Raw genomic sequence first — 26340 nt, forward strand, 5'->3', positions numbered from 1 at the left:
ACTATTGCAATCTCTTAACTGTATGGTATGACTAAACAATGGTTTACTGATCTTCAGTCCTATAGCTCTGTGTAACATACAGGTCGGAACCAGTGATATTTAGTTGCACATTTTCTAAAGTAGAATCCTGTGAATTCTTACAGACTTGTAGACAAGCCCTGTGAGTCCTATCTCCTATCTCTAATTACTGCCTAGACACAGAAGTTAGAAGAGATGCCTGTATTTTTATATAAATTATCCCTGAAGTTGCAGTAGGTTACTGCTTTAGCCTTCACTCCAGGAGAGAGGAACTTTGGAGGAAAACCATGATTGAGAAAAAAAGAGTTGTTTTAATGGACTATCTCTTCGCAGATCCATATAACTCCTCTGTGTATTGGCCTAGCCTCAAGTATAACTGGGGTTAGGAGCCATTATGAAGAGAAGTCAGAAAATGTGTATGCAATATTTAGGAAAGGGAAGGCAGTGTTTGGTACTTGCCTCTATATATATAGAAAGCTTACCAGAAATTTTGAGTCTGTTGCTTCTGGGTCAATGTGGCACAACAGGAGCAGGTTCCAAATATGTGGCTGTTCAAAGACTGCCACCTATCTGAAGATCTCTAGTTAGAGGTAAGTCAGTTTTACTGATTCATAGTCCCATAGTTACTGTTATCATAATTTAAATTTTAGTGAGGTGGTAACTTGATCCTCTGGTCTTATTTGTCACAGAATTCATTTTAGTTTAGAAAGCTGCAGAGTGGTACAAATATAGACATTATGTAAGGAGAAATATATCTTATAGGAACTGCTATATTAGATAAATTATGACATTCAAGATAGTTTTTCATTTCCTGTACTCTATCTTCAATGATATAGTCTTCCTTTTCAAAAGTAGTAACCTCATTTCAATCCCTTCTCCTCTTTTCAGATTTTTTTTAAACTTCATTTGTAATAGATCATTTAACATGATATATTACATTGCTCCTGAGAAAGGAAGGGAGATTGATAGCACTAAAGAATGAAGTTTCATATTTTTCCATTGGTTTAGAGATAATGCAGGCAAGTATGACAGAGATTCTCAGCACTGCTTCAAGAAAGGCACCTCTTACCCCCAAAGATCATGAGTTTACATTGAAATGTATGAGTTAGGTTTTACTTAGATGTTTTGTATTGGAACATTGAATTATAAATACTACTTCCTTTGTTGATATCTGAGGATAATTCAGTTTTTATGCTCTTTCAATCCTGGAAACTTGTAGTTATACTGAACAGGTAATTTGGCGAATGTTAACTTTTGTCAATTCTTCTAAAAGATAAAACCACTAAATTCTCTTGCATTATATTTCAAAGAACATAACTTAAGAAAAAGGTACTTTTTGGAGTTTTATAAAGCCTCGTTAAAATGGAAAAAATCATCAGTTTCCACAATGGCTTTAAAAGCACTTGGGTTTTGTAAACATTTTGGAATTTCACTTAATAAAGAATTTTATTTGAAGCCTATTCTAGTTGGGCTTAAATGCCAGCATTGTTTTGGAGAAGAATAATGCATTAGTTTCAGGGATTTTTTTTCCCCTTTAATTCACTGCTTTTCAGGCCATTGTTTAAAATCTGGTGCTGCTGGCTGGGTCACCAGGGAGAGAATGTGACACACAATTCTATAGAGTAGTAAGCCACGTAATTTTTATATTTCACTCTCATTCTCACTAAGGGTTTTTTAAATTTGCTTTGCAAACCCCTCTTTTATTTTATTTTTTGCAAATGTTTACTTATTAAAACCAGAAATGAATAAAATGAATGAGTAGTAAAGAGCAAATGAAAATCTGTACATAAAAAGTTAAATATTGATTAGTAATTTGCTGATTTGTTGTACACCAATGCTATATAGAATGAGTACAGGAGAATTCTTATTTACATTTTTCTGCTATTTTTATTTTCCAGATTTCAAAATTCTTCTTTTCCATTAATTGTGGTGTGTGAAATTTAAAAATGAAGTACTACATTGAAAGCTGAATTATAGTGGCATCTTTCAACATAAGACAAGGTTTTACAGTAAATTAATTTTATATGTGTGGCATATGCTAATGGCAGTGTGGTTCCAGCCCAGGCCCTGTTTGCTTCTGACATTACATTCTGCAGATGCTAAGCAGCTGGGACTGAAATTGTCACTGTAATCAGCTGACTCTGCAAGGTACACTGCAGTTGAGGTTTTGGGACAGCATTGCTGAACTACCAGTAGGGCTGGTAAGCATAGTGTTTTGCTATTTGTGATCCAATAAAATTAAGTGAACTGAAGGGAGTCGTCACTGAAGATTGGTCGGCTGGCAAGAACACTGTGCTCATCATAAGCCATGAGGTATTACTGATAACTGTATGAGTAATACTGTTTTCTTAGAATTTTTTGAGGCATTTTTGTCAGTGGTTGAACTTCATGCCTTACCCTATTATCTGTTCCTTCTAAGTGCAGCTGTTAAGCACACTCAGAACTACTATGCTTGGCTGACAGAAGTAAATAAAAAAAATCTTTAAAATGGCTGTTCTTGCACAATATTTGTATGTGTAGTGTATGTCCTGCCATGGTGGAAGGGAATTCTCAGCTTTAGCTCTTTTAAATCTGACTTAGCCAGCTTCTGTGCCACCCCAGACCCATCATAAGTGGCATGTTGGGAGCAGCTTGGAGAAGGAAGTGGCATGGCTAAAGTGCTGTTTATGGATGGTGGCCAGCTGAAATAGGTTAAAGAAATAGGCCTAAGTGCACAAAAAGGAGTTAGACTCGGTGACACGCATCACCACACCTCCTAACCTTTAGGTACCTCAAAAGTCTCTGCAAGTCACAAACCCTGAGTTATGCGCCTGGGCTCCTATAAAATGAGTGGGGAGAGATAGGCACCTTAGATTGCAGTTCACAAAAGCCAGCACATTAGGCAGGGAGCTGCTGATCAGAGGGGAATATGATAAGCACCACCTCGGTCTTAGACATAGGAACCTAACCATGGGCTATAGAGAGGCACCTATCTCTGCTTGGTATTCTTAGCTGCAAACCCTCTCTTGGCAGTAGGTATCTATGCTGCTAGCAAGAAGCAGTGAACCTCCTTCATAACTTTTAGCCCAGTGGCTAGGGTACTCACCTGCAATGTGGGAGACCCCTAATTCAAGTCCCCACCAAGGTGCTAAAGGGGGCAAAGGATCTGTCACCTCCCAAGTGAGTGCTCTTACTATTGAACTATGGGGCATTGTGACGTGGGGCTCCCTTAGTCTCTTTTGTTGACACTATTGCCCTCTGAATAAACAATATAAGAGTCACTCTATAAAGTTATTCTCATGTTTGTGCTCTCTCTCACTCTTCCCCCTCCCCGGAGTCATTTGGTCCAGAAAGAGAGAGCAAAGGAGAGAATACAGGCATGAGAATGACTCGATAGTGTGGTGGTTAGAACACTCAGCTGGAAGGTGGGAGGCTCACAACCTAATGACTCTATAATTATTTAATCCAGAGTGTATGCCTAGAGGCAGAAACATAGGTGCCTAAGGAGATTTTACTGCAAAAACTTAGGCACTGAGTGAGTTTAGGCACCTACAGAGTTCAGTGGAAATTTTGTGCATCACAATGGAGCCTAAAACTGAGACTTAGGCAACTAAAACGGGGATTTAGGTGTCTAACTCCTTTTGTGCATTCTGGCCTTCCCGCCTATGATGTTCTAACCTATGTTGGGGCTGGTGCTAAAGTTGCATATGGTAGAGAATCAGAGAGCTATGCCTAGCTCCCTGATAGCTCTCACCCCTCTCCTGTTCTAAGCAGATCTCAGTGCAGGAGACAATCTGACACATGATTACATATGATAACATAAATACTATATAAGAATATCTTTATCATAAGTTGTTTGCAGTGTTGTTGTAGCCATATTGGTCCCAGGATATTAGAGAGACAAGGTGGGTGAGGTAATAGCTTTGATTGGACCAACCATAGGCACTGACTCCGTGGGTGCTCCGAGACTGGAGCACCTACGGGGAAAAAATGGTGGGTACAGAGCACCCACTGGCAGGCCCCCTATCTGCTCCCTCTTCACCCACCCCCAGTGCCTCCTGCCCACCGGTGGGCCCCAGAGATCAGAGCCTCCCCCTTCCCACCCCGCGCCTGCTGCCCACTGTGAACAGCTGTTTTGTGACATTCAGGGAGGCTGGGAGGAAGGGGAGGAGCAGGGATGTGGCGTGCTTGGGGAAGGGCACAGAACTGGGTGGGAAGAGGGGGGGCAGGGGTGGGGCCTTGGGGGAAGGATGGATTGGGGGCAGGGCCTGGGGCAGAGCCAGGGGTCAGGCACCCCCGGCAGTTTGAAAAGTTGGCACCTGTGGGACTGACTTCTGTTGGTGAGAGAGAGAAAGTTTCTAGCTTACACAAAGCCCTTCTTCAGGTGTCTTTGTCATAAGGACCATTAACAGCTCAATGGCATCACTTGTGCATCTAATATAATCAGCTCCCTTGTATGTATGGGAAAGGTGACTTTTTTTCTTTTTAAAAAAAAATCTTTTAAGATATGCCACATTCTGGAGAGCAAGACTGATGTCTTACACCGATTCTTTAAAACTTCATGTCCATTGCACTAAATTCCAGCCAACTTGTGTACATTTCTGATAGACCTATCATCAAGGTACCTTTTGTGGGTTTTGATTTTGATAAGTCATCTCTTTATGAGCTCCTATCTACTGATAGTTTCAAATTTTAGCAGATAGTTCTAGTGATATCTACTGAAGCGGATATTAAGAGTTCTGTACATACAAAGGAAAAAAAGTCACAGAAACCCATCTGTTCCCAGGCTTATAGCATTTTTTTCAGGCATCCAAAGCCATTATTAATTGACCTTGGTAGCTTGAATTAAAAAAAACAAAAACCATCCAGTACAGATGGTGATAGCCCCAGAACTGTTGCTTCAAGTCAGAGATCACAAGCTATTTTAAAAAAAGCATATCCCTTGACATACTTCTTACTGATCATGGCCCATTAACAGTACTAAGTTCCAGTGGGAAAGAGGGCTAGTCAAGAACTCTGTTTGGCTGCTTTAGGGCAGAGCCAGTGTTAGGCAGTCTACTGAACTAATTATACAACTTGATGAGGTCATTAGAGGACAATAAAGGAAAATGAAATCAGTTTGCAATATGTGTGGACAAATTAACCATACAGAGTAATTATGGTTTGATGGCTCAAAACTTTCCATTTTAAAAAAATATAGTCACAGCAAGAGGATGTTTGGACTAATTTTATGGAACTTTTATTTTTAAAATTGGGATTTGGATCTTGTTTCTATCTGATCAGAATAGATAGTGGGAAATTGAGGCAGCTTGACACCTTGAGCCATGTACTTAATGGAGGCACTCCCATTGATGTAAGTCAGAGGGAGCAGATCTCAGATGGTACATGGCCCTTTTGCAAAGTTTTTTCTGCTAATCTGGAAAACGTTTACCTGAGGTAGATGTGAAATCCTGGTAATTTCAATGGCTAAACTCCTATTGATTTCAATGGGATCAGTATTTCACCCTAGCCCGTTTGTCGTAGTTTGAGGGAAAACTGGATCATTTTTATAGTTTCCTTTTTAAAAAATACTGTATATACATATTCTATTTTATATACAAAATATCTATTAGTCGGAATGGATATTGAAAGTGAAATTAATAATACTTAGCACTTTTCATCTATAGACTTCAAAGCTCTTTTCCAGCTGGGGGAGAGCATCATTAACTCCATTTTAAAAATGGGGAGACTGAGACTGAAAGAGGTTGAGTGAGTTGTTCAAGGTTACACAGTGAGTCACTGCCAGAACTGGTTCCTCATCCACTAACCTGTCAAAAGGACCACATTTATTCTATATAGCATTTTTTGAGCAAACTGTATTTGAAATTTCAACTAAATTGAATGCCTGTGCCTGTGAAGTTCATGAAAAGCATCAAGCAGCCTTGAGCTATGGTTATGAGTCTTCCTGAATCTTTTTTATATTTCATTTTATTCCAGTATTTTTATCCCATTTGTTTTCCCCTTCCCCCACTTGTTACTCATCCCAGCAGTTCTACTGAAGACCAGATAGCTTTCACACAGTCCTAGAACCAGTGCTGGATTTTAAATTTGATGTTTAAACTGGTAGAGGCCTACTTTAATAACACAGTAGCCAGCACTCCACTCATTTCCCCCAAGAACTAATTGTATTCTCTCTGCTGCTAACTCTGATCTAATCTAATCATAAAAGTCCTGGGGATAAACTTGCAACAAAGATTTCCCCATATCTGCAGATTTGATATTATCATGCACTATAGTTTTGAAAATTTGTAGAAGTAACATTAGCATTATACCATTGCTTTTCATAATGCAATAGTTAAGTGTACATCTGTTTTTCCATTATAATAAAGCCTGTTTCCAGGTTTCTTCTGGACTGAAATTTGTCCAGTATTCATCCTTGAAAAGCAATTTCCTTTCACTAAATGTAAAAGAAATGTGGTATAAGCATTTGTGAGTTAGAATCATAGAATCATAGAATTTCAGGGTTGGAAGGGACCTCAGGAGGTCATCTAGTCCAACCCCCTGCTCAAAGCAGGACCAGTTCCCAACTAAATCATCCCAGCCAGGGCTTTGTCAAGCCTGACCTTAAAAACCTCTAAGGAAGGAGATTTCACCACCTCCCTAGGTAACCCATTCCAGGGATGCCCAGAAGATTCCGTGGGCCTGGGGTCTTCGACGGCAGGGGGCCCCCCACTTTGGCAGTAATTCGGCAGTGGGGAGTCCTTCTCCTTTGGGACCCACCACCGAAATGCCCCAAAGACCCGTGTGGGGGGGCCCCCGCTGCCGACTTACTGCCGAAGCGGGACCCGCTGCCGAAGTGCAGCCGGGTCTTTGGCAGTAATTCGGCGGCGGGGGCCCCCACCACGGGTCTTCAGGGCACTTTGGCGGCAGGTCCCGCTTCAGCGGTAATTCGGTGGCAGGGGGTTCTTCTGCCCTGGAGCAGAAGGACCCCCTGCCGACGACGACCCGGAGCGGAAGAAGCTCCGGGGGGCCCGCGAGAGTTTTCTGGGGCCCACGGAGCGAGTGAAGGACCCTGCTCCAGGGTCCCCGAAAAATTCTCGTGGGGGCCCCTGTGGGGCCTGGGGCCTGGGGCAAATTGCCCCACTTGCCCCGCCCCCAGGCGGCCCTGACCCATTCAGTGCTTCACCACCCTCGTAGTGAAAAAGTTTTTCCTAAACAAGTACTAAATAAGTACTAAATAAAAATAAAAGTTTACCAGATCTAGGTGCTTTTGGATTTGTAAATATATCTTACAACTTAAATTTATAAAATAATTTTGAGAAGGAATTAACCCATTATATAATCTAATCACTTCTTTCATTTCAAACCCTCTCCCTCAAAATTAGTTAAAATTAAAAAAAAATGAAAATGGCTACTGTAAATCTACTGCAACTACTTTTTAAAGAAATTGCATCATTAAAATAATGTGTTCTTTCTAAATGAAATCCGAATTAACACAAACATAACAACATGGTATGTATTTAATTGTTTTTATGGCTAACAAACAAAACCAGGAAATTCAAATGTAAGTTGAACATCCTGTTCTCACTGACACTGATATATCCAGGACAATTAAATTTCTATAGTGGACATTTTCTATATTTCTTTTCAGTATTAACGTTATTTATTGATAAGGCAGTCCCATGAAAACAGGATTCTTGTTTCTAATTCTACTGTGTGTTCACTACCTAAAGTCATAAACTGTGTGATATCACAATTGCAGTGTAAATGATTATCATGTCACAAATAGTAGATTATGTAAATTAATGAATATTCCATCGCAGACAAAATAAGAACTGTTAGGACCTTTACCCAGCCATAGAACCAAAACTTTGTTCAAATTTGGACTGAGTCAAATTAATCCTCCTCCCCTAATCTCAACTCTAATCCCTATGGATTCTCTTGTCATCCCCATCCTTTTCCAACCCTAGAACTTCATCCATAATCTTTGACAGCACAAGGAATGTGTCAGAAAGCTTGATGCATTCTAGAACAAAGTAGTGTGGAGGCCTCAATGTGCTAATAATTTTTCCGTGAGCAGCAAAATCAGGCCCACCAGAGAGGCTCCGAGACCCCTAGGCTGCATTTTAAAATGTAAGCAAAAAGATCAGGAGTGGGGAAGGAGAGACCAGATAGAAACTGGGATAGGATAGAGAACAGGGTTCATGCATTTGAAGATTTAGATTAGATAGAAAAGGAGGTTTGGAAAGTAGATGAGAAGGTGTAACAGTGGGGAGAATGAGTAAAGTAAAGAGGAGAATTCCATGGGTTTAATAGGATGGAGGTATACAAAACTCTGTAGGTTTGAACATTCAAACAAGCAGCTGAAATTAACACATTTCACTCTTTATGACTTTAGATGTGGGGGGGTGGGGAAACAACAGGAGCTGATGAACATTAAGAAACAGAATTTTGTTTTAAAAAATTGTCCCTAGTAATAAAACACCAAGGAAAAGAAATATATAAAATGTATAGGCAGAAATGTTTCTCAAACAGAAAGTTTTTCAGTATTTTAATATGTGATATTAGTTGTTAATTATTGGTGTTGTGACCCTTTTTTCTTTTAAAGAAGAGCTTTTTTTAATGTAAAATTATTCAAGTATGGCTTATAAGCACAAGTGATCTGACAAGTTAACGTTGACTGATAGCCAAGCAATTTTTGCTACTGATTTCACACATATATGGTATCCTGTACCTGCCCTAATACAGATTTGATATTTTAATTGTGGCTTTTGTTATCTTTCTTTTTTTAAAATATCAAAGATCAATTTATGCCAACAATAAAGCACTCTAAGGAATGCATTGTTGTGCCAAAATTGCACTCTTTGGGTGTATTGTGACAAGTCATGACATAAAAGTTCAGAAGCACACCTTTATTAGATATGCCCTGTTACTTCTTATTGATTAATTCCAGATAACTGAAATTCAATTTGTGAGCTGCCAGCTAGAGCTGGGCAAAGTTCACAAAATTTTCATGGTGAAAACACATTTTCTTAAATATCTGAAAATTTGGATCCAAAAAGAAAGTGAATTGTCACCATTTTCACAGGGAAAATTGGTCACTGTTTTCACCAATTATCCACCTCTCATCTAGCTAGCACTGGTGACAAATAATAGTGAAGACATGGTTGGCAAGGGCTTCACTGCAGGCTAGCCATCCCAGTAGAAGGTTATCAGGGACTCTGGGTACATACCCGCTGAAGCCTTGGTCACCATATCTTCACTACTTTTGTTACCTTTGCTAGCATTATTAAAGCTAGCAGGGGTATGCCTATCTGTGCTACAATCACACCTTCACTTGGAATGTAGGCATACTCTGATTACTCTGGGCAGACCACAAACTGACAATTTACCCATAGGTACCTACATAAAAACGACCTACTTCCCACTATTTCAGAGATTTGTGTGGTACTCACCAACTTGGCAAATCAGGCGTTTTTAGGAGTTGAAGTAGAGATTTAGGACCCTAAATTTAGGCCCCCAAGTTTGAAAATATTGGCCATAAAACTAAGTACTTTTGCCAAATTAAACTATTCTAATTCCACTTTAAAATTACAATGGCTCTGTTTACAATATTTTGTCCCTAAACAAGAGTAAATGAATGAACATTAGAACTCTTTATTTGTCCTAAGGGTACTTACCATTTAAAATAGTAGAGGAGAATGATGGTTTCCAAAGTTCTCTCAATTCTAGCAAAGTCAAATTAGTCAGGCAGCTCTGTCAAAGATACTACCAATTTTATTACCAAGAAGCTGTGGTGAGGATGTACTGCAACAGGTATTGAAAATCCATCTATCTCAAGGCCGAGTCATTACATTCAAACAATGTTCTCAATCCTATGCCCTTTCTATGGCTTGAGATGTTTTGTCAGGTATATTTAAAATTCAGGATAATTTATTTTACCCCATAGTAAAACCACTACCTAGAATGCACTTGTATGACTTCTCCTGCAGTTTTGTATGCCACAAATGTCTGAAATAATGCAGGGGCTCATTTGTCTGTGAATTATTTCCTTCTCACATATATACTATATTATTTACTGATGAGTGTTAAGATGACATCATTCCCCTTTTATACCAAAAGCCTGATAATAAATACAACCAAAATCAGAAAGCTATCTTGAAGTGATGTTAGGTAATAATTGGAGATACACCAATCTCCTAGAACTGGAAGGGACCTCGAAAGGTCATCAAGTCCAGCCCTTGCCTTCACTAGCAGGACCAATTTTTGCCCCAGCTCCCTAAGTGGCCCCCTCAAGGATTGAACTCATAACCCTGGGGTTAGCAGGCCAATGCTCAAACCACTGAGCTAACATTATTAGCCCTTTAAATTGCAAAGTTACACTTAGAGTTAACCTGAGCCACCTTCCTTTTTCTGACCTCCCAACTGTGAGACAGGATCAAATTTTCACTAATTATGTCCATCTTTTACTTAATCATATAAATAGCTAATATTGATGCAATGTGACTCTGGTTGTAGTTAGCATACATTTATGTGGTTTAGTAAGTTTGTTGAACTTAAAATGAAATGTTTTGGATCAAATGTAATCCTCTGAATTAACTGTACAGTGTTACAGTTAAAGACTCGTATTTTTCAGATGGAGTATCTTTCATATCCTCATTTGTTTTTAAGTACTACAGAATATACCATTCCCTACTATCTTATTTATAAATGCTTCTGCTGAGCAGGGAGTTGGTTTTGACTCCTTCCTTATCTTGTCTTTCAGGTCTGGCCATGTACAAATTCTACCTCTTCCTCCTCCATAATATTTAAAATATCGAACCTTTTCTTCTGGCCTAACAGCAAAAGCTCCCATCCATTCCCTTATTCCCTATCTTGATTATTATAACCTCATTTTCTTTGGTCTCTCTGACACCCACATTGGCTCTTCATGCAAAAGGCAGCCTATACGTTCATATTCTTTACTTGTCCCTCTGACCATCTCTGATGATTGACATTATTTCTGTATCAAAATTCAAACCTCACTTAAGTCATTATATTGATACATTTTAGTGTTATAATGGCATTCTTTCCAGGGACAATAATCTAAAAATAATTATAGAATCAGTAAAGTTAGCAATGGAAAAGGCTTATTAGGTCATCTAGTCCATCCCCTGCTAGTCTGGGGATTGTTCCCTGCAGAATATTACAGGCATGATAGAGAGTAGTAATAAAATATTAATAATTTTGTTTTTCAGTTCTAAAATATAACATCCACTTATAAATAAGCTGTGCACCAAACTTAGACATTAAGTTTCTTAGAATAAATAATGAGTCTAGTGATAGATGTTAAAATATATATATTAAAGAATAAAACAAATGAAAAGCTGTTGCTTAATATGTGACTCTTTGCATTAACTACAACGTAAATGTAATTGCATGGAATATACATTTTTATTTTTCTGTTGGACCAAAATAAAACTGAAGAAAACTCTGTCAAAGTTCTACAACAAATCATCTGAGAAGAGAATTTTGCGGTATGTCATTCTTCTTACTGGAATATAGCATGGCCACTGCACATTAGCTAATGTGAAGATCAAAAGCTTAGAAAAATCAGACTAATATAAAAAGTAAAATATTTTTTAAAAGTGATCATACTTAATATAATTTCACTAAAAATATTTAATCAGAAAAGACATTGTAGAATCTGTTTTATGGGCCGCGCAAGAAATGTGTGGTTGGCTGATTCAAGAGGTTTCAAGTGATCAAACAATTTCTACATTTATTTTTAAAAACCTAAATTACATTGACACATATATTATTTAGAACAACACTGAAACTGTACTGTGTACAGTATCTGCAATGAATCTGAACATTTTATTGCTCATGTAAACAAGAACAACAAAAAGATTGTTTATTCCCAGAATGGAGGGGGGAAATAGTCTAATTAAAGTTTGCATTGTTTTGCCTGTGGGCCCCCCCAAGAGCTGGTCTCTGATGGGAAGCTGATGCCTCTCAATCACTGATGCATGAACTCAGGCTCTTTGTTCTGCAATAGGAAAAAAAAGGATCTGTGCAGTGCCATTACTTGACTACTGCATGTAAAAGGTTATTGTACTTGATTCCTCTGCATCTGCACAGAGCTGACACAGAATCTATCCTTTTTTCTTTCTGTGTCTCTGACTGTTGTGTTTGTTTCTTTGTTTTTGCATCAAAAGACAACAGTAAGAGTAGATTAGAATCAACATTTTATCTCTACACCAGTGAAAGAATTATTTTGTTAACTGGTGTATTGAAATCCAAAGAATTGCTTACTACGCCAAATTATTCAGAATAAGTAGATGAGGCGCAAATTAAACTTTGAATCACCTGTTCCTTTGGGCAAAATACATAAACTAAGTTGACTGCAACCAAATGTCATGTTATATACATGGAGTTCAAAAAAAAATTTCTAAAAATGTGCTTGACAAAAGATTTGAATTCCCTCATGAGCATATAATAGAGCCCACTTAATACTGAAGCTCTCTTTTGTACACCTCTCTGTATAATTAAATCATATGGAAAAATGTCACAAGGCAAAATAAAATGTATTTATTCCAGTCATATCTTCCCACAGCATGACATGTAGTCTGAAAACAACACTAAGCATTTTATGCCATCTGTGCTAGTAGGGGATACATTTACAAGGCATGTCACTGTAAAATATTCCTTTTTTGAATTACACAGGGTCTGCTTATAGATGTAAGCATCTAAATAGAATGATCTATAAAGATAGACAGCCATCAGTACTTAGCTCAACTTCAGCTATTTCTCAAGTGCTGTTTGCGCTTTGAGAAACAGAGGTTGTTCATCATGACATCATTTACTGTTTTACACAAGGAGACAGAATATTATCACAAATCTTTTTATGCAGACAGTAAGGTCTTGGTCTTTTTGGTCTGAGGAATAAAGCTCAATAATAATTATATAAAATGCTATAAATAATCCTAAATAAGATGGTTTCTTGTATATTTACAATGTATTTGTTTATTAAAATAATCTGAAAATATGTGTGTGGCACATTGTGTTATAATTCCTCAGATCAAGTATGCATAAAACATTTTTGAGGCCAATTATTTGTAACTCTGATGATGTTTATATATCAGAGTCCGTATAAGGGATGTGTAGAATCAAAGAATGTGTTTAAATCAGCATGTATAGTGTAAAATTGCACCTTTAAAATTACCTTCTCCATAGATAACCATTCTGTAGATAAGATTAGTACTTTATAATTGCTGCTCTTGAGATTAGATCACTTATTATATCTAAATTTTGTCTTGGCTCAGTAACATAATTTAATAATTCTTTAACAGAAATTTGCAGATAATATTGGCCTTGATTCTCTACTCTTTCAGAGCAGACCTCAGACACATGGGTGACGAGGGATTGTAAGGAGCCAGTTGCAGCTACCTGATTCAGAATCAGCCATTCCCAATATAAATTAGGACTGTACAGGGGCAGTTCTAATTTATGCTACTAGCATAAGGTCCCTCTGAGACCTTAAATCAAAGGAGGATTAGGTATAGAAAAGCTCCATTTCCCCAATACCACTTGTACAGCCCCCAACATATCCCCTCCTTCCTGTTGTTCTGGGGATTCTTTGATCACATGTGTTAACTATCATAAAATAAGGTTGTTTTTTCTTTTCAGAGTAATTAATACTTCTTACTGTGCTTAGTTTCCCTAGTCTGCAGCGTGCTTCTGGGTGTAACTTCTGTGTTTTTATTGCTGTACCAGTAGAATGTGGAATAGTAATTAAAAATAATATCTAGTTCTCTTGCAGTGCTTTTCATCCATAGGTCTTTGTTTGAAATGTATCCCCTGTTTTTAACATTTGCAGCTGATAACATTTAGGAAAAACTGCAAGATCTGTGTACCAAATTAGTCTTGTTAATTTTTTCTTTTTGCCTGCTAAAATCCATGGCCTGAATTTAGGGTTTGCATTCTTCTGTTTTCATATTGTTCCAAGAAAAATATATAGCATTAGGTTCAGTAATTCTTCTTAAAGTAATGATGACCGAAGGAATAATCGTACAAATGCAATATGAAATGCAATATGGCCAAAGTGAAAACTCTATAAATAATCAGTCAAGCAAGAAATACTATATATTGTGACAATAGTATTGTAAAAATTACATATAAATCCACAATCCAGGGTCATATAGCCATTGTGCATCAGAGGAAGCAGATGTGAAGCTTGATTATTTAAGATGCACTTTGTCTTATTGTAGCATTAGTCACTCATTTGCTGTATATATGCTGAAATGGAGGAGCAAATTTAGATGCATCCTTCAAGCATATGTAAATTTGAAATCTTCAGGAGCCAGAAACAACAAAAGCTTAATATTTGGCATTCAGAAATCACCAATCCTATGTTAGAAGGAGAAAAGTTGGATAATACATTTCGGATGCCCATTTCTGATGCAAATCAGCACAACTGAACTCTAAGTTTCTTTCATTTTGCCTTTTTTAAACAGGTTCAACTTGATTTAATCATGTTTTGCAACTCTCACTTGTTTGGCTGCAATCCAGTATTCAAAAATGGTCCACTGTGCAAAATGGAGAATTTATTTCTTTTCTAATATCATTGTATATGATGTATAACATGCTTGCTACTCTCTCATCAAGAACACATTCAAAAATATATTAGGAATGATTCTATGCAGTTGAATTAGCTATTTTTTATAGAGCTGTGTGAAATGGGTAAAAAAGAGTGAACATTTTTGTCAATTTATTTCCAACAATTATGTGCCCTGAGATTTTAGGCAACCTGTTTTCCTTTTGCATATTATCTTGCAAAACCCACTTCTGGTTTGAAATTTCACACTCAAAATAGATGTCATGCTTGTAATATTTCACACACAGGTGCTGTGTTGGAATAACTGTGAAATGATGTTTCTCTCCCAAGAAACAAGCCTATTCAGATTCTACAACAGTTATATCATCAGTTTCTGTGTAGACAGTTTGCTTCCCCGCCACTTGCCTTTAAAAAATAGCTCACAGACCTTGATTGCATGCATGTTCCAGGCAAATAAGTCATAATTTTTTCTTGCATCTCTCTGTGGTATGCTACCAGCAGAATTATCAGTTGGGAGATGCTAAGTGGTGACAGTACTGTGCTACTATTCCTCTTTTTGTTTGCAGATGCCTCAGTTGAACAGAACTGACTTCAGTGGGTAGTTGCTTTTAAAACATGAGATCTAATTGTAGGGAAGGCAAAAGAAATATGAAACCAGTGACAATGTAATAAACTTCTGTCAGATCTCACTTAGAGAGCAGTGTCCCTTAGAACAAGGAGACACACAAACAGAAAGCTTTGTAAATGTGGTGAAAAATAAAAATCAGGCAGCATATGTCAAAGTCAGAGAGACATAGTGGCCTAAACTTATTTTACTATGAAATAACCTTTCAGTCTGCTTTTCTCAAGACTAAACGTGCCCAGTTTTTTTAACCTTTCCTCATAGGTCAGGTTTCTAAAACTTTTATCATTTTTGTTGCTCTCCTCTGGACACTCTGCAATTTGTCCATGTCTTTCTGAAAGTGTGGCACACAACTGGATACAGTACTCCAGCTGAGGCTTCACCAATGCCAAGTAGAGCAGGTCAGTTACCTCCCATGTCTTATATACGACACGCCTGCTAATACACCCCAGAAAGATATTAGCTTTTTTCGCAACTGCATCTCGTTGTTAACTCATATTCAGTCTATGATCCACTATACCCCCCAGATCCTTGTCAGCAGTACTATCACCTATCCACATTCCCCATTTTGTAGTTGTGCGTTTGATTTTTCCTTCCTAAGTGTAGTACTTTACATTTGTCTTTACTGCATTTCATCTTGTTGGTTTCAGACCAATTTTCCAATTTGTCAAGGTCATCTGTGCCTCCACAGATTTTATAAGCATACCCTCCACTCCATTATCCATGTCATTAATGAAAATATTGAATAGTACTGGACACAGAACAGAACCCTTCGGGACCCATCTCGATATGTCCCCCCAGTTCGACAGTGAGCCAATGATAACTACTCTTTGAGCACAGTCTTTCAACTAGTTGTGCACCCACCTTATAATAATTTCATGTAAATGACCATTACAACACATAAATGACAGGCCTGCTTTTTAAATGTGAAAAAATCTAAATTATAAAATAAATTGATAATAGATTACACTTTAGACTGTTTAAAGTACAATAGGCTAGATATTTTACTTTCTCACAGAAAAAAAATGTAATGAAGCCTGTTCCTCATGGCAGATGACCTTCATTGTCTTGGCCCCCAGGTAAACAATATTCACACCTGGACAACTGGTAGGTGAGAGATTGGGTCCAGAAGTCTGCTCTGTCAACAGCTAGCACAACAGATTATACCTGTGGTAACATAGATAATACATAATAAGAGATAACACACAGAGGAAAATGTACAGATATACTGAATAAGTAATGTATATAACTTATTCTCTCTTTGCTGCACTATTGCTTAAGCTCAGAAGAGACATTAGAGAGTCTCTTCAACTGTTTTAGAGTCTCAGCTATATAGAGGCAGTCTTCTATTCCTTAGTAGCATCTGTATTTCTCCCACATTAATGTATTGTAGTTGGAGGAAGAATTTGCACTTCTGAGACACCAGTCAATTTTGCTCATGCCACAGGATACTTAGTCCAACAGTATCATGAAAATTAGTTGTTGAATTTTGCAAGATTCTGAATGTATCCTCTTCAGGGTTACCTGAGTGCTTAGTATTTTCTCAGGCAGCAGCATGGTGAACTTTTCCTTTCAATGTCCTTGAGTTCTCTTTGCTCAGCACTAGCCCATTATCATGATAGAGATGGATGCTTCCAACTTAGCTTGGTTGCACACCTAGGGGACTTAGAGTCATTTTGTCAAATTCCCAGGAAGCCATAATGCAGATAAACATTTTGAAAATCCGACAGTAGTCTATACTCATACCTAGTACAACACTATGCATTTCTATGGAGAATAAACTAATCCCACAGGCAAACCACTTCCAGAAAGCATGTTATGCTTGGGTCCCCAATAGCAATTCAGTAGTATGTTACTGCAGAGTTACCTAATAAATCTTGTCCGCATTTCCTAGCACTTGATGACTGGATGTCACAAGCATGCACCCACAGAAGCACTCAGTGGGGTCCAGGTAAGGGGTGTGTGGCAGAGACAGTTAAGTCCTTCTTTCACACAAAATGAATGAGACATGCATATGGTGGGTCCCCTCCCCTGAGGAGATCTGGTCCCAAGAGCAGAGATCTGTGTTGGCAGTTCCAGTTAGCGATAAATAACCAATATGTGCCATCTAAAATTTCAGATGGAGTTGAGTGAGGTGCAGATGACATAAGACTACTAAATTTGGCAAATTACTGAAAAACTATACCATGACAGCCAGATATATGGGACTTTGGAGACATGCTCAATTTGACAGTATTTCAAAATTTAAAAATTTCAACTTGACAGTATTTCAAAATCTAAAAATAATCAATTATTTCTGTTTTGCACTGTTCTGAGCATGGTTCTGTACCTTTTCTTTCCTCAGTAATATCAGCTCATCTGCCTTCAATTTAAAGTTTTGTATCTTTGTTCCTATGTTTCTCTTATATATTAGGTGCGAAATCCTGGTTCCTTTGAAGTCAATGGAATTTTTGCCATTGACTTCACTGAAGCCTAGATTTCACCCCAAATCCTTTAAAGCCAAATCTTGATTCCACTGACATCAGTTGGAGTTTTGATATTGATTTAATAAGATCAGGATTCTGCTATCTGCAGTTATTTTATTGTCTGTTTTTTTTCTTCTTTGTTTTTCAAGAATAAATATGTGTGAATGGTCAAGGAAAAAATGTTTACTATCATGTGAAACGAGTTATCATGTGACTGCAGAACAAGTTTGCTGTCTTCTTCCAGAAGGATTATCTCTATTTTTCACCAGGGTATACAAATGGGACAAATAAGACTGAAAACCATGGCCTATGGTATAATTGATTTACTTTGTTTTGTAGCTTGGTTAAGTTGTTCATTTGCCTTTGGAAGAATTGGGCTGTATGAGAGAGATGGGTACAGAACTGAGGATATGCAATTCTACTGATATTGAAAAAATGCATATTTATATGAGTGAAGAATCTGAGATTTGTCCAGCAGATGCTTAGAAGCTGATAAGCCCGTTGAACTTGCTGAGTTGCAGGCTTAAAAGATGAATGTTAGCAGATATGCCTGCAGGGCTGCCAGGCCACTCAGGAGAATCCACCAAAGAAATTACATTGAAACGAATGCTATGTCATATATAAATTTCATTTAATCAGAAGACTCCATATGTCAAAAGCAAAAAAGCCATCTCTTCTGATTAACTTCTGAAATAGCCACACAGAGAATTTATGGATGCATACTCAAAATATAAGTGGCTGAAATTACATGTTCTTCCTTATTGATTTAGTTATGAAACATTTCAGTTTTGTTTTCTTAAATCAGCACAAAATAGATGACAATGACTTAGTTTAAATTAAAATATCACAGATCCTATATGCTTTGGTGATTCTTCAACATAATGGGAGTTTAATTCTCTCACATTGTTTTTGCTGTATTGGAACGAAGTGAAAGAAATCAGACTTTGCCAGAAATGTCACTTCATAAGAGTTTGCTATAACAAAGTTTTATTATATTCTTATCGAACTTCAGTCATTTGAAATAGAATCTTCACTCCATCCTTTTAAATTAGCCACAAACAATAAACAAAAGACATAACCAATGTCCATATTTAACATTCTAATTTCTTGTACTATTCCAGCATAACAAAAATGTATTAACATGGAACTTGAGGTTGCTGATACCAATTTCTAAACAGTTTCTAAACACTAAAAATAGTCCTGAGTTAAGATTCTTCCACAAAATTAGCACTTGTTAGTGACTAGTGACTAGCTCTTTTGCACATACTTCAACCATTACATTCTCATACATAAGTATGAATAAGAAATACAAATTCATATAGCACCCTTAACCATGACCGTATATACTATGCTGTTTCTTACAATATTGCACTTTACACTGGTGGGGACAGAAACAAGGAGCAGATGAACCCTCTGACAGGAGGGTATAGAGCTTCAAGGTATGATGCAAAAGGCAGCTACTGCATGCAGCACTGCTGCAGGTACTTGACATCTTGTCCTAGCCCCTATGAATATCCCGGATGTGTCATTTGTCATGTGCCTTAGGGTAAATGGAAGAAATTCTGACACAAAGGTAAATAAATAATTTATTTTGTAAATATTAATTCAGCACATACCATAAACTGGAGACACTAACAATAGCTGTGTGTAAGTATAACTTTCCTGTGTTTTAATTAGAGAGACCCAAAGAAGTGTTTTAAACTAGTGAAATTTTTCAGAAAGGGGGCATTTACAAAACGCTTCTGACTTCTAACCTTTTCAATTCAGTCACTTAAATCGTTCACAAATATTCAGTCTATATGCCTTTAATCAGAGGTGTGACTTTGGGGAGGAAATATTTTTGTTGCACCTATAAAAATTAATGGAACTCACTTTAATAACTGCATTTTTCAAGACTGCCTTAATGATGGAGTCACAACCAGTAACTCCATAATAATAATGTGTCTAAATCCTTAGAAGGATTATTCTGACAGATAACAGACTATACAATAATGAAGAACTTTCATTTTACACTTGAGACTGTTAAATGAATGTTAAGTGTCCAGAGCATTCCTTTTGTATATAGGCCATTTAATGCTGCAGGAGGATATAGAGTACTGAACAGCCAGCAATGTTGTTTTTCAGTTTGCTTCACTATTCCATTAGAAATGATGCTTAGACAGACTCATGATCCAGCAGCGGTGATGAGTTAACGTGGAATTTTTTTCAGACATAACTGTAAAAATTATTTTAAATGAGGAGGCTAGTGAAAACTGGTAAACCTGGAAATGGATACTTTTTAACAGGGAAATATGGGTAATTCTTAATTATTATTGATGTTCAATTCTCTAGAATTCTTCTGGACAACTCACTTTTTACATTAAATTTGTTCACTTATTTTTAATGACCTAATCAGATTGCCTGGCCTTTTAAACATCTACCCTTCATTTTACTTCTTGGAACAAACAAATGGACCAGCTTCTCAGCTGGTGTAAATTGATACAGCTTTGTTATCTGGCCCGTTCTCTCTAGTGTCTGTGCATTGGCAGTATTGACTGGTGGTATTCTGCATCTCACACCTTTATACCAGTTTCCGTCCTTCTTGGCCATACAGTAAAAATACTTAGCAAAGTGGTAAAAAATGATGAGGACAGGGCAGTTTTCTTCTATAGATCTCAGATTTTACGGCTGAAGAAACTGAGGGGCAGACTTGCTTAAGGACAAAGAGGGAGTTCAGGCAGATCTGGGAGTAAATTCCAGGGCACTTACCTCACAGTTCTCTGTCCTCCTCACAGGACCACAACATCTCTGTAAAAGAAAAGAAAACACTTGTTAAAATTATTTATTATTTATATTACAGCAGCACTTATTATTATGTTTACTATGACAGTGCCTAAGGACCAATTGAGAATGGAGCCCCATTGTACTAGGTGCTGAATAACACAGTGTAGATTAAAGCCAGAAGGGACCATTAGATAGATCATCTAGTCTGACCTCCTGAATATCCCAGGCCATTAAATTTCACCCAGTAGCCCCTCAACTGAGCCCAATACCTTGTATTTGACTAAAGCATAACTTGTGTTTGGCTAAGACATATCTTCCAGAAAGGCACCAGTCCTGATCTGAAGACCCCAAGAGACTTAGAAACTGCTACTTCCCTTGATAGTTTGTTCCAGTGGCTAATCACGCTCACTGTTAAAAGTTTGTGCCTAATTTCTAATTTAAATTAGTCTGGCTCCAGCTTCCAGACACAGGTTCTTGTAATGCCTTCCTCCACTAGATTAAAGAGGCCATTAGTATGCAGTATTTTCTCCCCATGAAGGCACTTAAACACTGTAATCAAGTCACCTCTCAATCTTCTTTTTGATAAGCTCTTTAAATCTCTCACTGTAAGGCATTTCCAGGCTTCAAATCATCTTTATAACTCTTTTCTGTATCCTCTCCAAATTTTCAACATCCTTTTAAAATGTGGGCACCAGAACTAGACACAATATTTCAGTAAAAACAGTGAAGAGTCCGGTGGCTCCTTAAAAACGAACAGATTTATTTGGGCATAAGCTTTCGTGGATAAAAAAACCACTTCTTCAGATGCAAGGGGTTTTTTACCCACGAAAGCTTATGCCCAAATAAATCTGTTAGTTTTTAAGGTGCCACCGGATTCCTCACTGTTTTTGTGGATACAGGCTAACACGGCTACCCCTCTAATATTTCAGTATTGGTCTTGCCAGTGTCATATACAGAGATGAAATCACCTCCCTATTTCTGCTCATTACACTCCTGTTTATATAGTCAAGGATCTCATATCCTTTTCCAGAGGTTTATCTATCTAAAGAGTTAGTGCTGGGGTCTAAATCTACAGCACAATAGACTGCTGTGCACTAACTGGCCATGCGGACCCTGCTACCACCCACTAAAAGTTTTTTACTGTGCTTTGATCTGAAATGGGAGTAGACCAAATTGCATTAAGGAACTTTTAGTGGATGGTGACAGGCTCCACAAAGCCAGTTAGTGGTAGGCTAGGGTGCTATAGATTTACATCTGCATTTACTGCACACTAACTCTCTATATAGACAAGCCCAGAGACACTGTTTTCCAGGACACAGTCCCCTATTCTGTATGTATAGCCTGTATTCCTGGTCCTAGATATATAATTTTGCATCTGAACATAAGTACATAAGAACAGTCATACTGGGTCAGACCAATGGTCCATCTAGCCCAGGGGTCGGCAACCGGTGGCTCGCGGCTCGCCAGGGTAAGCACCCTGGCGGGCCGGCCCGGTTTGTTTATCTGCCGCGTCGGCAAGTTCGGCTGATCGCGGCTCCCACTGGCCGCGGTTCGCGGTCCCAGGCCAATGCGGGAGGCAGGAAGCAGCGCAAGCCGAGGGATGTTCTGGCCGCGGCTTCCTGCCTCCCGCATTGGCCTGGGACCGCGAACCGCGGCCAGTGGGAGCCGCGATCGGCCGAACTTGCCGACGCGGCAGATAAACAAACTGGGCCGGCCCGCCAGGGTGCTTACCCTGGCGAGCCGCGAGCCACCGGTTGCCGACCCCTGATCTAGCCCAATATCCTGTCTTCTGACAGTGGCAAATGCCAGGTGCTTCAGAGGGAATGAACAGAACAGGCAATCATCAAGGGATCTATCCCCTATCATCCACTCCCAGCTTCTGGCGAACAGAGTGTAGGGACACTCAGAGCATGGTGTTGCATCCCTGCCCATCCTGGCTAATAGCCATTGATGGACCTATCCTTCATTAATTTATCTAGTTCTCTTTTGAACCCTGTTATAGTTTTGGCCTTCACAACATCCCCTGGTAAAGAGGCTCACAGGTTGACTATGCATTGTGTGAAGAAGTACTTCCTTTTCTTTGGTTTAAACCTGCTGCCTATTAATTTAGTTTGGTGACCCCTAGTTCTTGAGTTATGTGAAGGAGGAAATAACACTTCCTTATTCACTTTCTCCACCCAAGTCAAGATTTTATAGACCTCTATCATATCCCCCCTTAATCATCTCTTTTCCAAACTGAAAAGTCCCAGTCTTTTTAATCTCTCCTCATACAGAAACTGTTCCATATCCTTAGTCATTTTAGTTGCCCTTCTCTGTACCTTTTCCAATTCCAAAACATCTTTTTTGAGATTGGGCATCGAGATCTACACACTGTATTCAAAATGTCTATCCCTTTCCTAATGGTTCCTAACATTCTGTTCACTTTTTTGACTGCTGCTGTACATTGAGCAGATGTTTTCAGAGAACTATCCACAATGACTCCAAGATCTCTTTCTGAGTGGTGACGGCTAATTTAGACCCCATCATTTTATATGTATAGTTGGGAATATATTTTTCCAATGTGCATTACTTTGCATTTATCAACAATGAATTTCGTTTTTCATTTTGTTGCCCAGTCACCCAGTTTTGGGAGATTCCTTTCTAACTCTTCACAGTCTGCTTTGGTCTTAACTATCTTTAGTAATTTTGTATTGTCTTCAAATTTCACAACCTCATTGTTTACCCCTTTTCAAGATCATTTACGAATATGTTGAAGAGTACTGGTCCCACTATAGACCCCTGGGGGACACCACTATTTACCGCTATCCATTCTGAAAATTGGCCATTTATTCTACCCTTAATTTGCTATATTTTAACCAGTTACTGATCCAGGAGAGGACCTTTCCTCTCATCCCATAACTGCTTACTTTGCTTAAGAGCCTTTGGTAAGGGACCTTGTCAAAGGCTTTCTTAAAGTCTAAGTATACTATATTCACTGGATCACCCTTGTCCACGTGTTTGTTGACCCCCTCAAGGAATTCTAATAGCTTGGTGAGGCATGATTCCCCTTTACAAAAACCTTGTTGACTCTTCCCCAACAAATCATGTTCCTCTGTGTCTGAGAATTCTGTACTTTACTATAGTTTCAACCAGTTTGCCTGGTACTGAAGTTAGACTTACCGGCCTGTAATTGCCAGGATTGCCTCTGGAGCCTTTTTAAAAAATTGGTGTCACATTAGCTATTATCCAATCAGCTGGTACAGAAGCTGATTTAAATAATGGGTTACATACCACAGTTAGTAGTTCTGTAATTTCATATTTGAGTTCCTTCAGAACTCTGGCTTTGTGGACCCTGCTACCATCTACTAACAGTTCCTTAACATGGCTATATTAAAATGTATTTTTATTTGGATGGACCCAGTTAACCAAGTGAGCCAGATCACTCTGTATTACTGCCCTGCCCCCATTATTATTTACCACTCTGGTAATCTTCATGTCATCTAAAAATGTTTAGCAGCAGTGATTTTATATTTAATTCCAGATCACTGATGAAAATGTTAAATAGTTCAGACCTACTACCGATCTCTGAGGAATCCCAATAGGAACACGTGGTGTAAGGCTAACTGGCCTGTAGATAGTTGGATCATCCCGTTTACCTGTTTGACTATTGGCACAATATTAGCATGTAACAGGGCTATTTTCTCTGCCCTTTGGACCACCACAAACAGCCTGGATGCTTCTTCATTTGTAAGCACCACTGTCTTATTTATTGGGTCCGCTTCACCAGTACAGCCTCATGCAGCAACATACAAGGGGACAATAGACTTCCCCCTTAGCTCCAGGACTTGCTCTAGGCACCAGCAAACCAAGCACGTGCTTGGGGTGACACAATTTCAGGGACGGCATTCCGGCCACCATTTTTTTTTTGCTTTTTTTTTTTCTTCAGCAATCGCACTCTTGGAGTTTTTTGTTTTTTTGCTTGGGCCAGCAAAAAACCTAGAGCCAGCCCTGCTTAGCTCACTCTTGTGGGAGGGAGAGGTAAAGATCTCATCCTGAGATTCTGTATCCCTTGGCTCCTGCCAGCCTCCTCCCCTTGCACTTCCCTCCTCTTCTTTAACTGTTTCCAGCTGATGAGTTGATTGTTCTCATTAGATTCTCCTCCTCCTGCTAATTAAGCCATTGAGCACTCATCTCCCAATTAAATCAATTCCAGGGCAAACAGCTAGTGCCTTACTGACCAGAGTGCTGGGTCAACTCTGGGCTCCTGGCTCTCTGTCTCACAGCAGTCTTCCAGGATTCTGGAATTTCCCCAGTATTCCACGATTTATTAAAAAACTAACAGCAGTGGTCCAGAGATTTCAGATTTTTGACTGAACTTGCAAGGCCTTACATTCAACTTAAAAATGTTGAGGTGAGGTTTAGTTAAAAAGAGATATCGTAAATGGAAGGACAAAGGAAGGGAGGGGCCAAGTTGCTGGAAGAACTGTTGTTGGTCATTCAGGACGTAACTGTGTTCAGTCTAAATCAGTACTGAACCAATAACTCAGTGTGATTTTAAGGGCCACTGCGCTTTTGAAAGGGCCAGCTTTCTTATGAGACACAAAACTGAGGCCGCAATTGTCACTACAAGATCCCGTTGCACTTTTTGAAGGAGTGGAAAGTGTTAACCCTAGTTTCCTAGCCAAATTTTAATTTTGAGAATTCTAATATCAATAATACTTGTCACTCATAATATCATTTCTCATTCATGGATTTCACAGTTACTTTATGAACATTAATTCCTCAACACCTGTGTTATGATAATTATAATAATGCTTTGTTCCTAAACAGAGCCTTTCATTGGAGGATATGAAAATGCTTTACAAAAGTAATATTAACTTTGTCATATAGAGGGAGAAACTGAGACATGCAGAGGTAAATACATCATCACTGATAGAGCCATGAACAGAACTCGCAGACCCTGTGGCTCTGACGACTAGACATGCTCCTTGCCATTACATTTTCTCACCTTAATTTCTCCTACAGTTCAGTTAGGTACAGTATTTTCACCTCATATCCTAAAATACCGTGCATAGTGCTCTGTTAAACAACCTTTTGTGTTCCTCTTCAAAAATGCCTTTTCCACAGTGCTGGGTGAAGTTATTCTCATTACGTTTAAAAAGCACATTGAGAATGAGATCCTTTGGGATGACAGAACTACTGATATAAGAATAGGATGATAATATTAAGGATAAAGGTACCCTTAGTTAGTTTAATCTTTCCCTCCTAATATTTCTCCTTTAGAAGATGAAAATAATAAATGTAATTATCTTATCTGATCAAGAATTGCATTTTTCCCCTCTTTGCAAGATTTCTATCCCAGTCTTTTATGACTGGAAACCACTTTAATATAGTTCAAATGAGAGGAAATTCTACAAAGATCTGAGATGGATGGGTTTTAACTGATGGCTGAAAATTGCCCAAAAGGTTTACCAGGGATGCTAAATTAGAGAATTATAATCATAGTATGTTACCCATGTTTAATCAAAACAAATATTAGCTATATGACTAAATTCTTCCTCTTGTTGATTTTGGCATAGGCAAAGCCACAAGATGAACTGACAGCAAGTTAATTTTGGTGTGGAATGTAATATAGCGGGTAATTACTCCATACTGCTTTATGTAATGTGAACCCATAAATTGGACATTTGTTTTGTATGTAAAAATGCTTTGTATGGTGGAGAACTATTAAAAACTATGGACCAAAGAGAAACATGCATCAGTTACAAAAAGTTTAGTTGTGGAATCATAGAAGATTAGGGTTGGAAGAGACCTCAGGAGGTCATCTAGTCCAACCCCCTGCTCAAAGCAGGACCAAACCCAACTAAATCATCCCAGTCAGGGCTTTGTCAAGCCGGGCCTTAAAAACCTCTAAGGATGGAGATTCCACCACCTCCCTA

The 26340-nt window shown here is 38.4% G+C and overlaps 1 protein-coding gene and 1 long non-coding RNA gene across 3 annotated transcripts in view; one reads left to right on the top strand and one right to left on the bottom strand.

Annotated features, from left to right (window-relative positions):
* The window catches only part of PACRG (parkin coregulated), a 447225-nt gene that overhangs the window by 336685 nt on the left and 84200 nt on the right, over positions 1-26340 (top strand). The gene's annotated exons all lie outside the window — the stretch shown is intronic.
* LOC123366014 lies at positions 16212-24682 on the bottom strand. Its single transcript, XR_006577884.1, has 4 exons — positions 24640-24682; positions 20408-20446; positions 16719-16858; positions 16212-16361 (listed from the first exon to the last, which is right to left on the bottom strand). It is a non-coding gene; the product is annotated as an uncharacterized LOC123366014 (long non-coding RNA).

This window comes from Mauremys mutica, chromosome 3 (assembly GCF_020497125.1).
Source record: "Mauremys mutica isolate MM-2020 ecotype Southern chromosome 3, ASM2049712v1, whole genome shotgun sequence".
Taxonomy (NCBI): Eukaryota; Metazoa; Chordata; order Testudines; family Geoemydidae; genus Mauremys; species Mauremys mutica.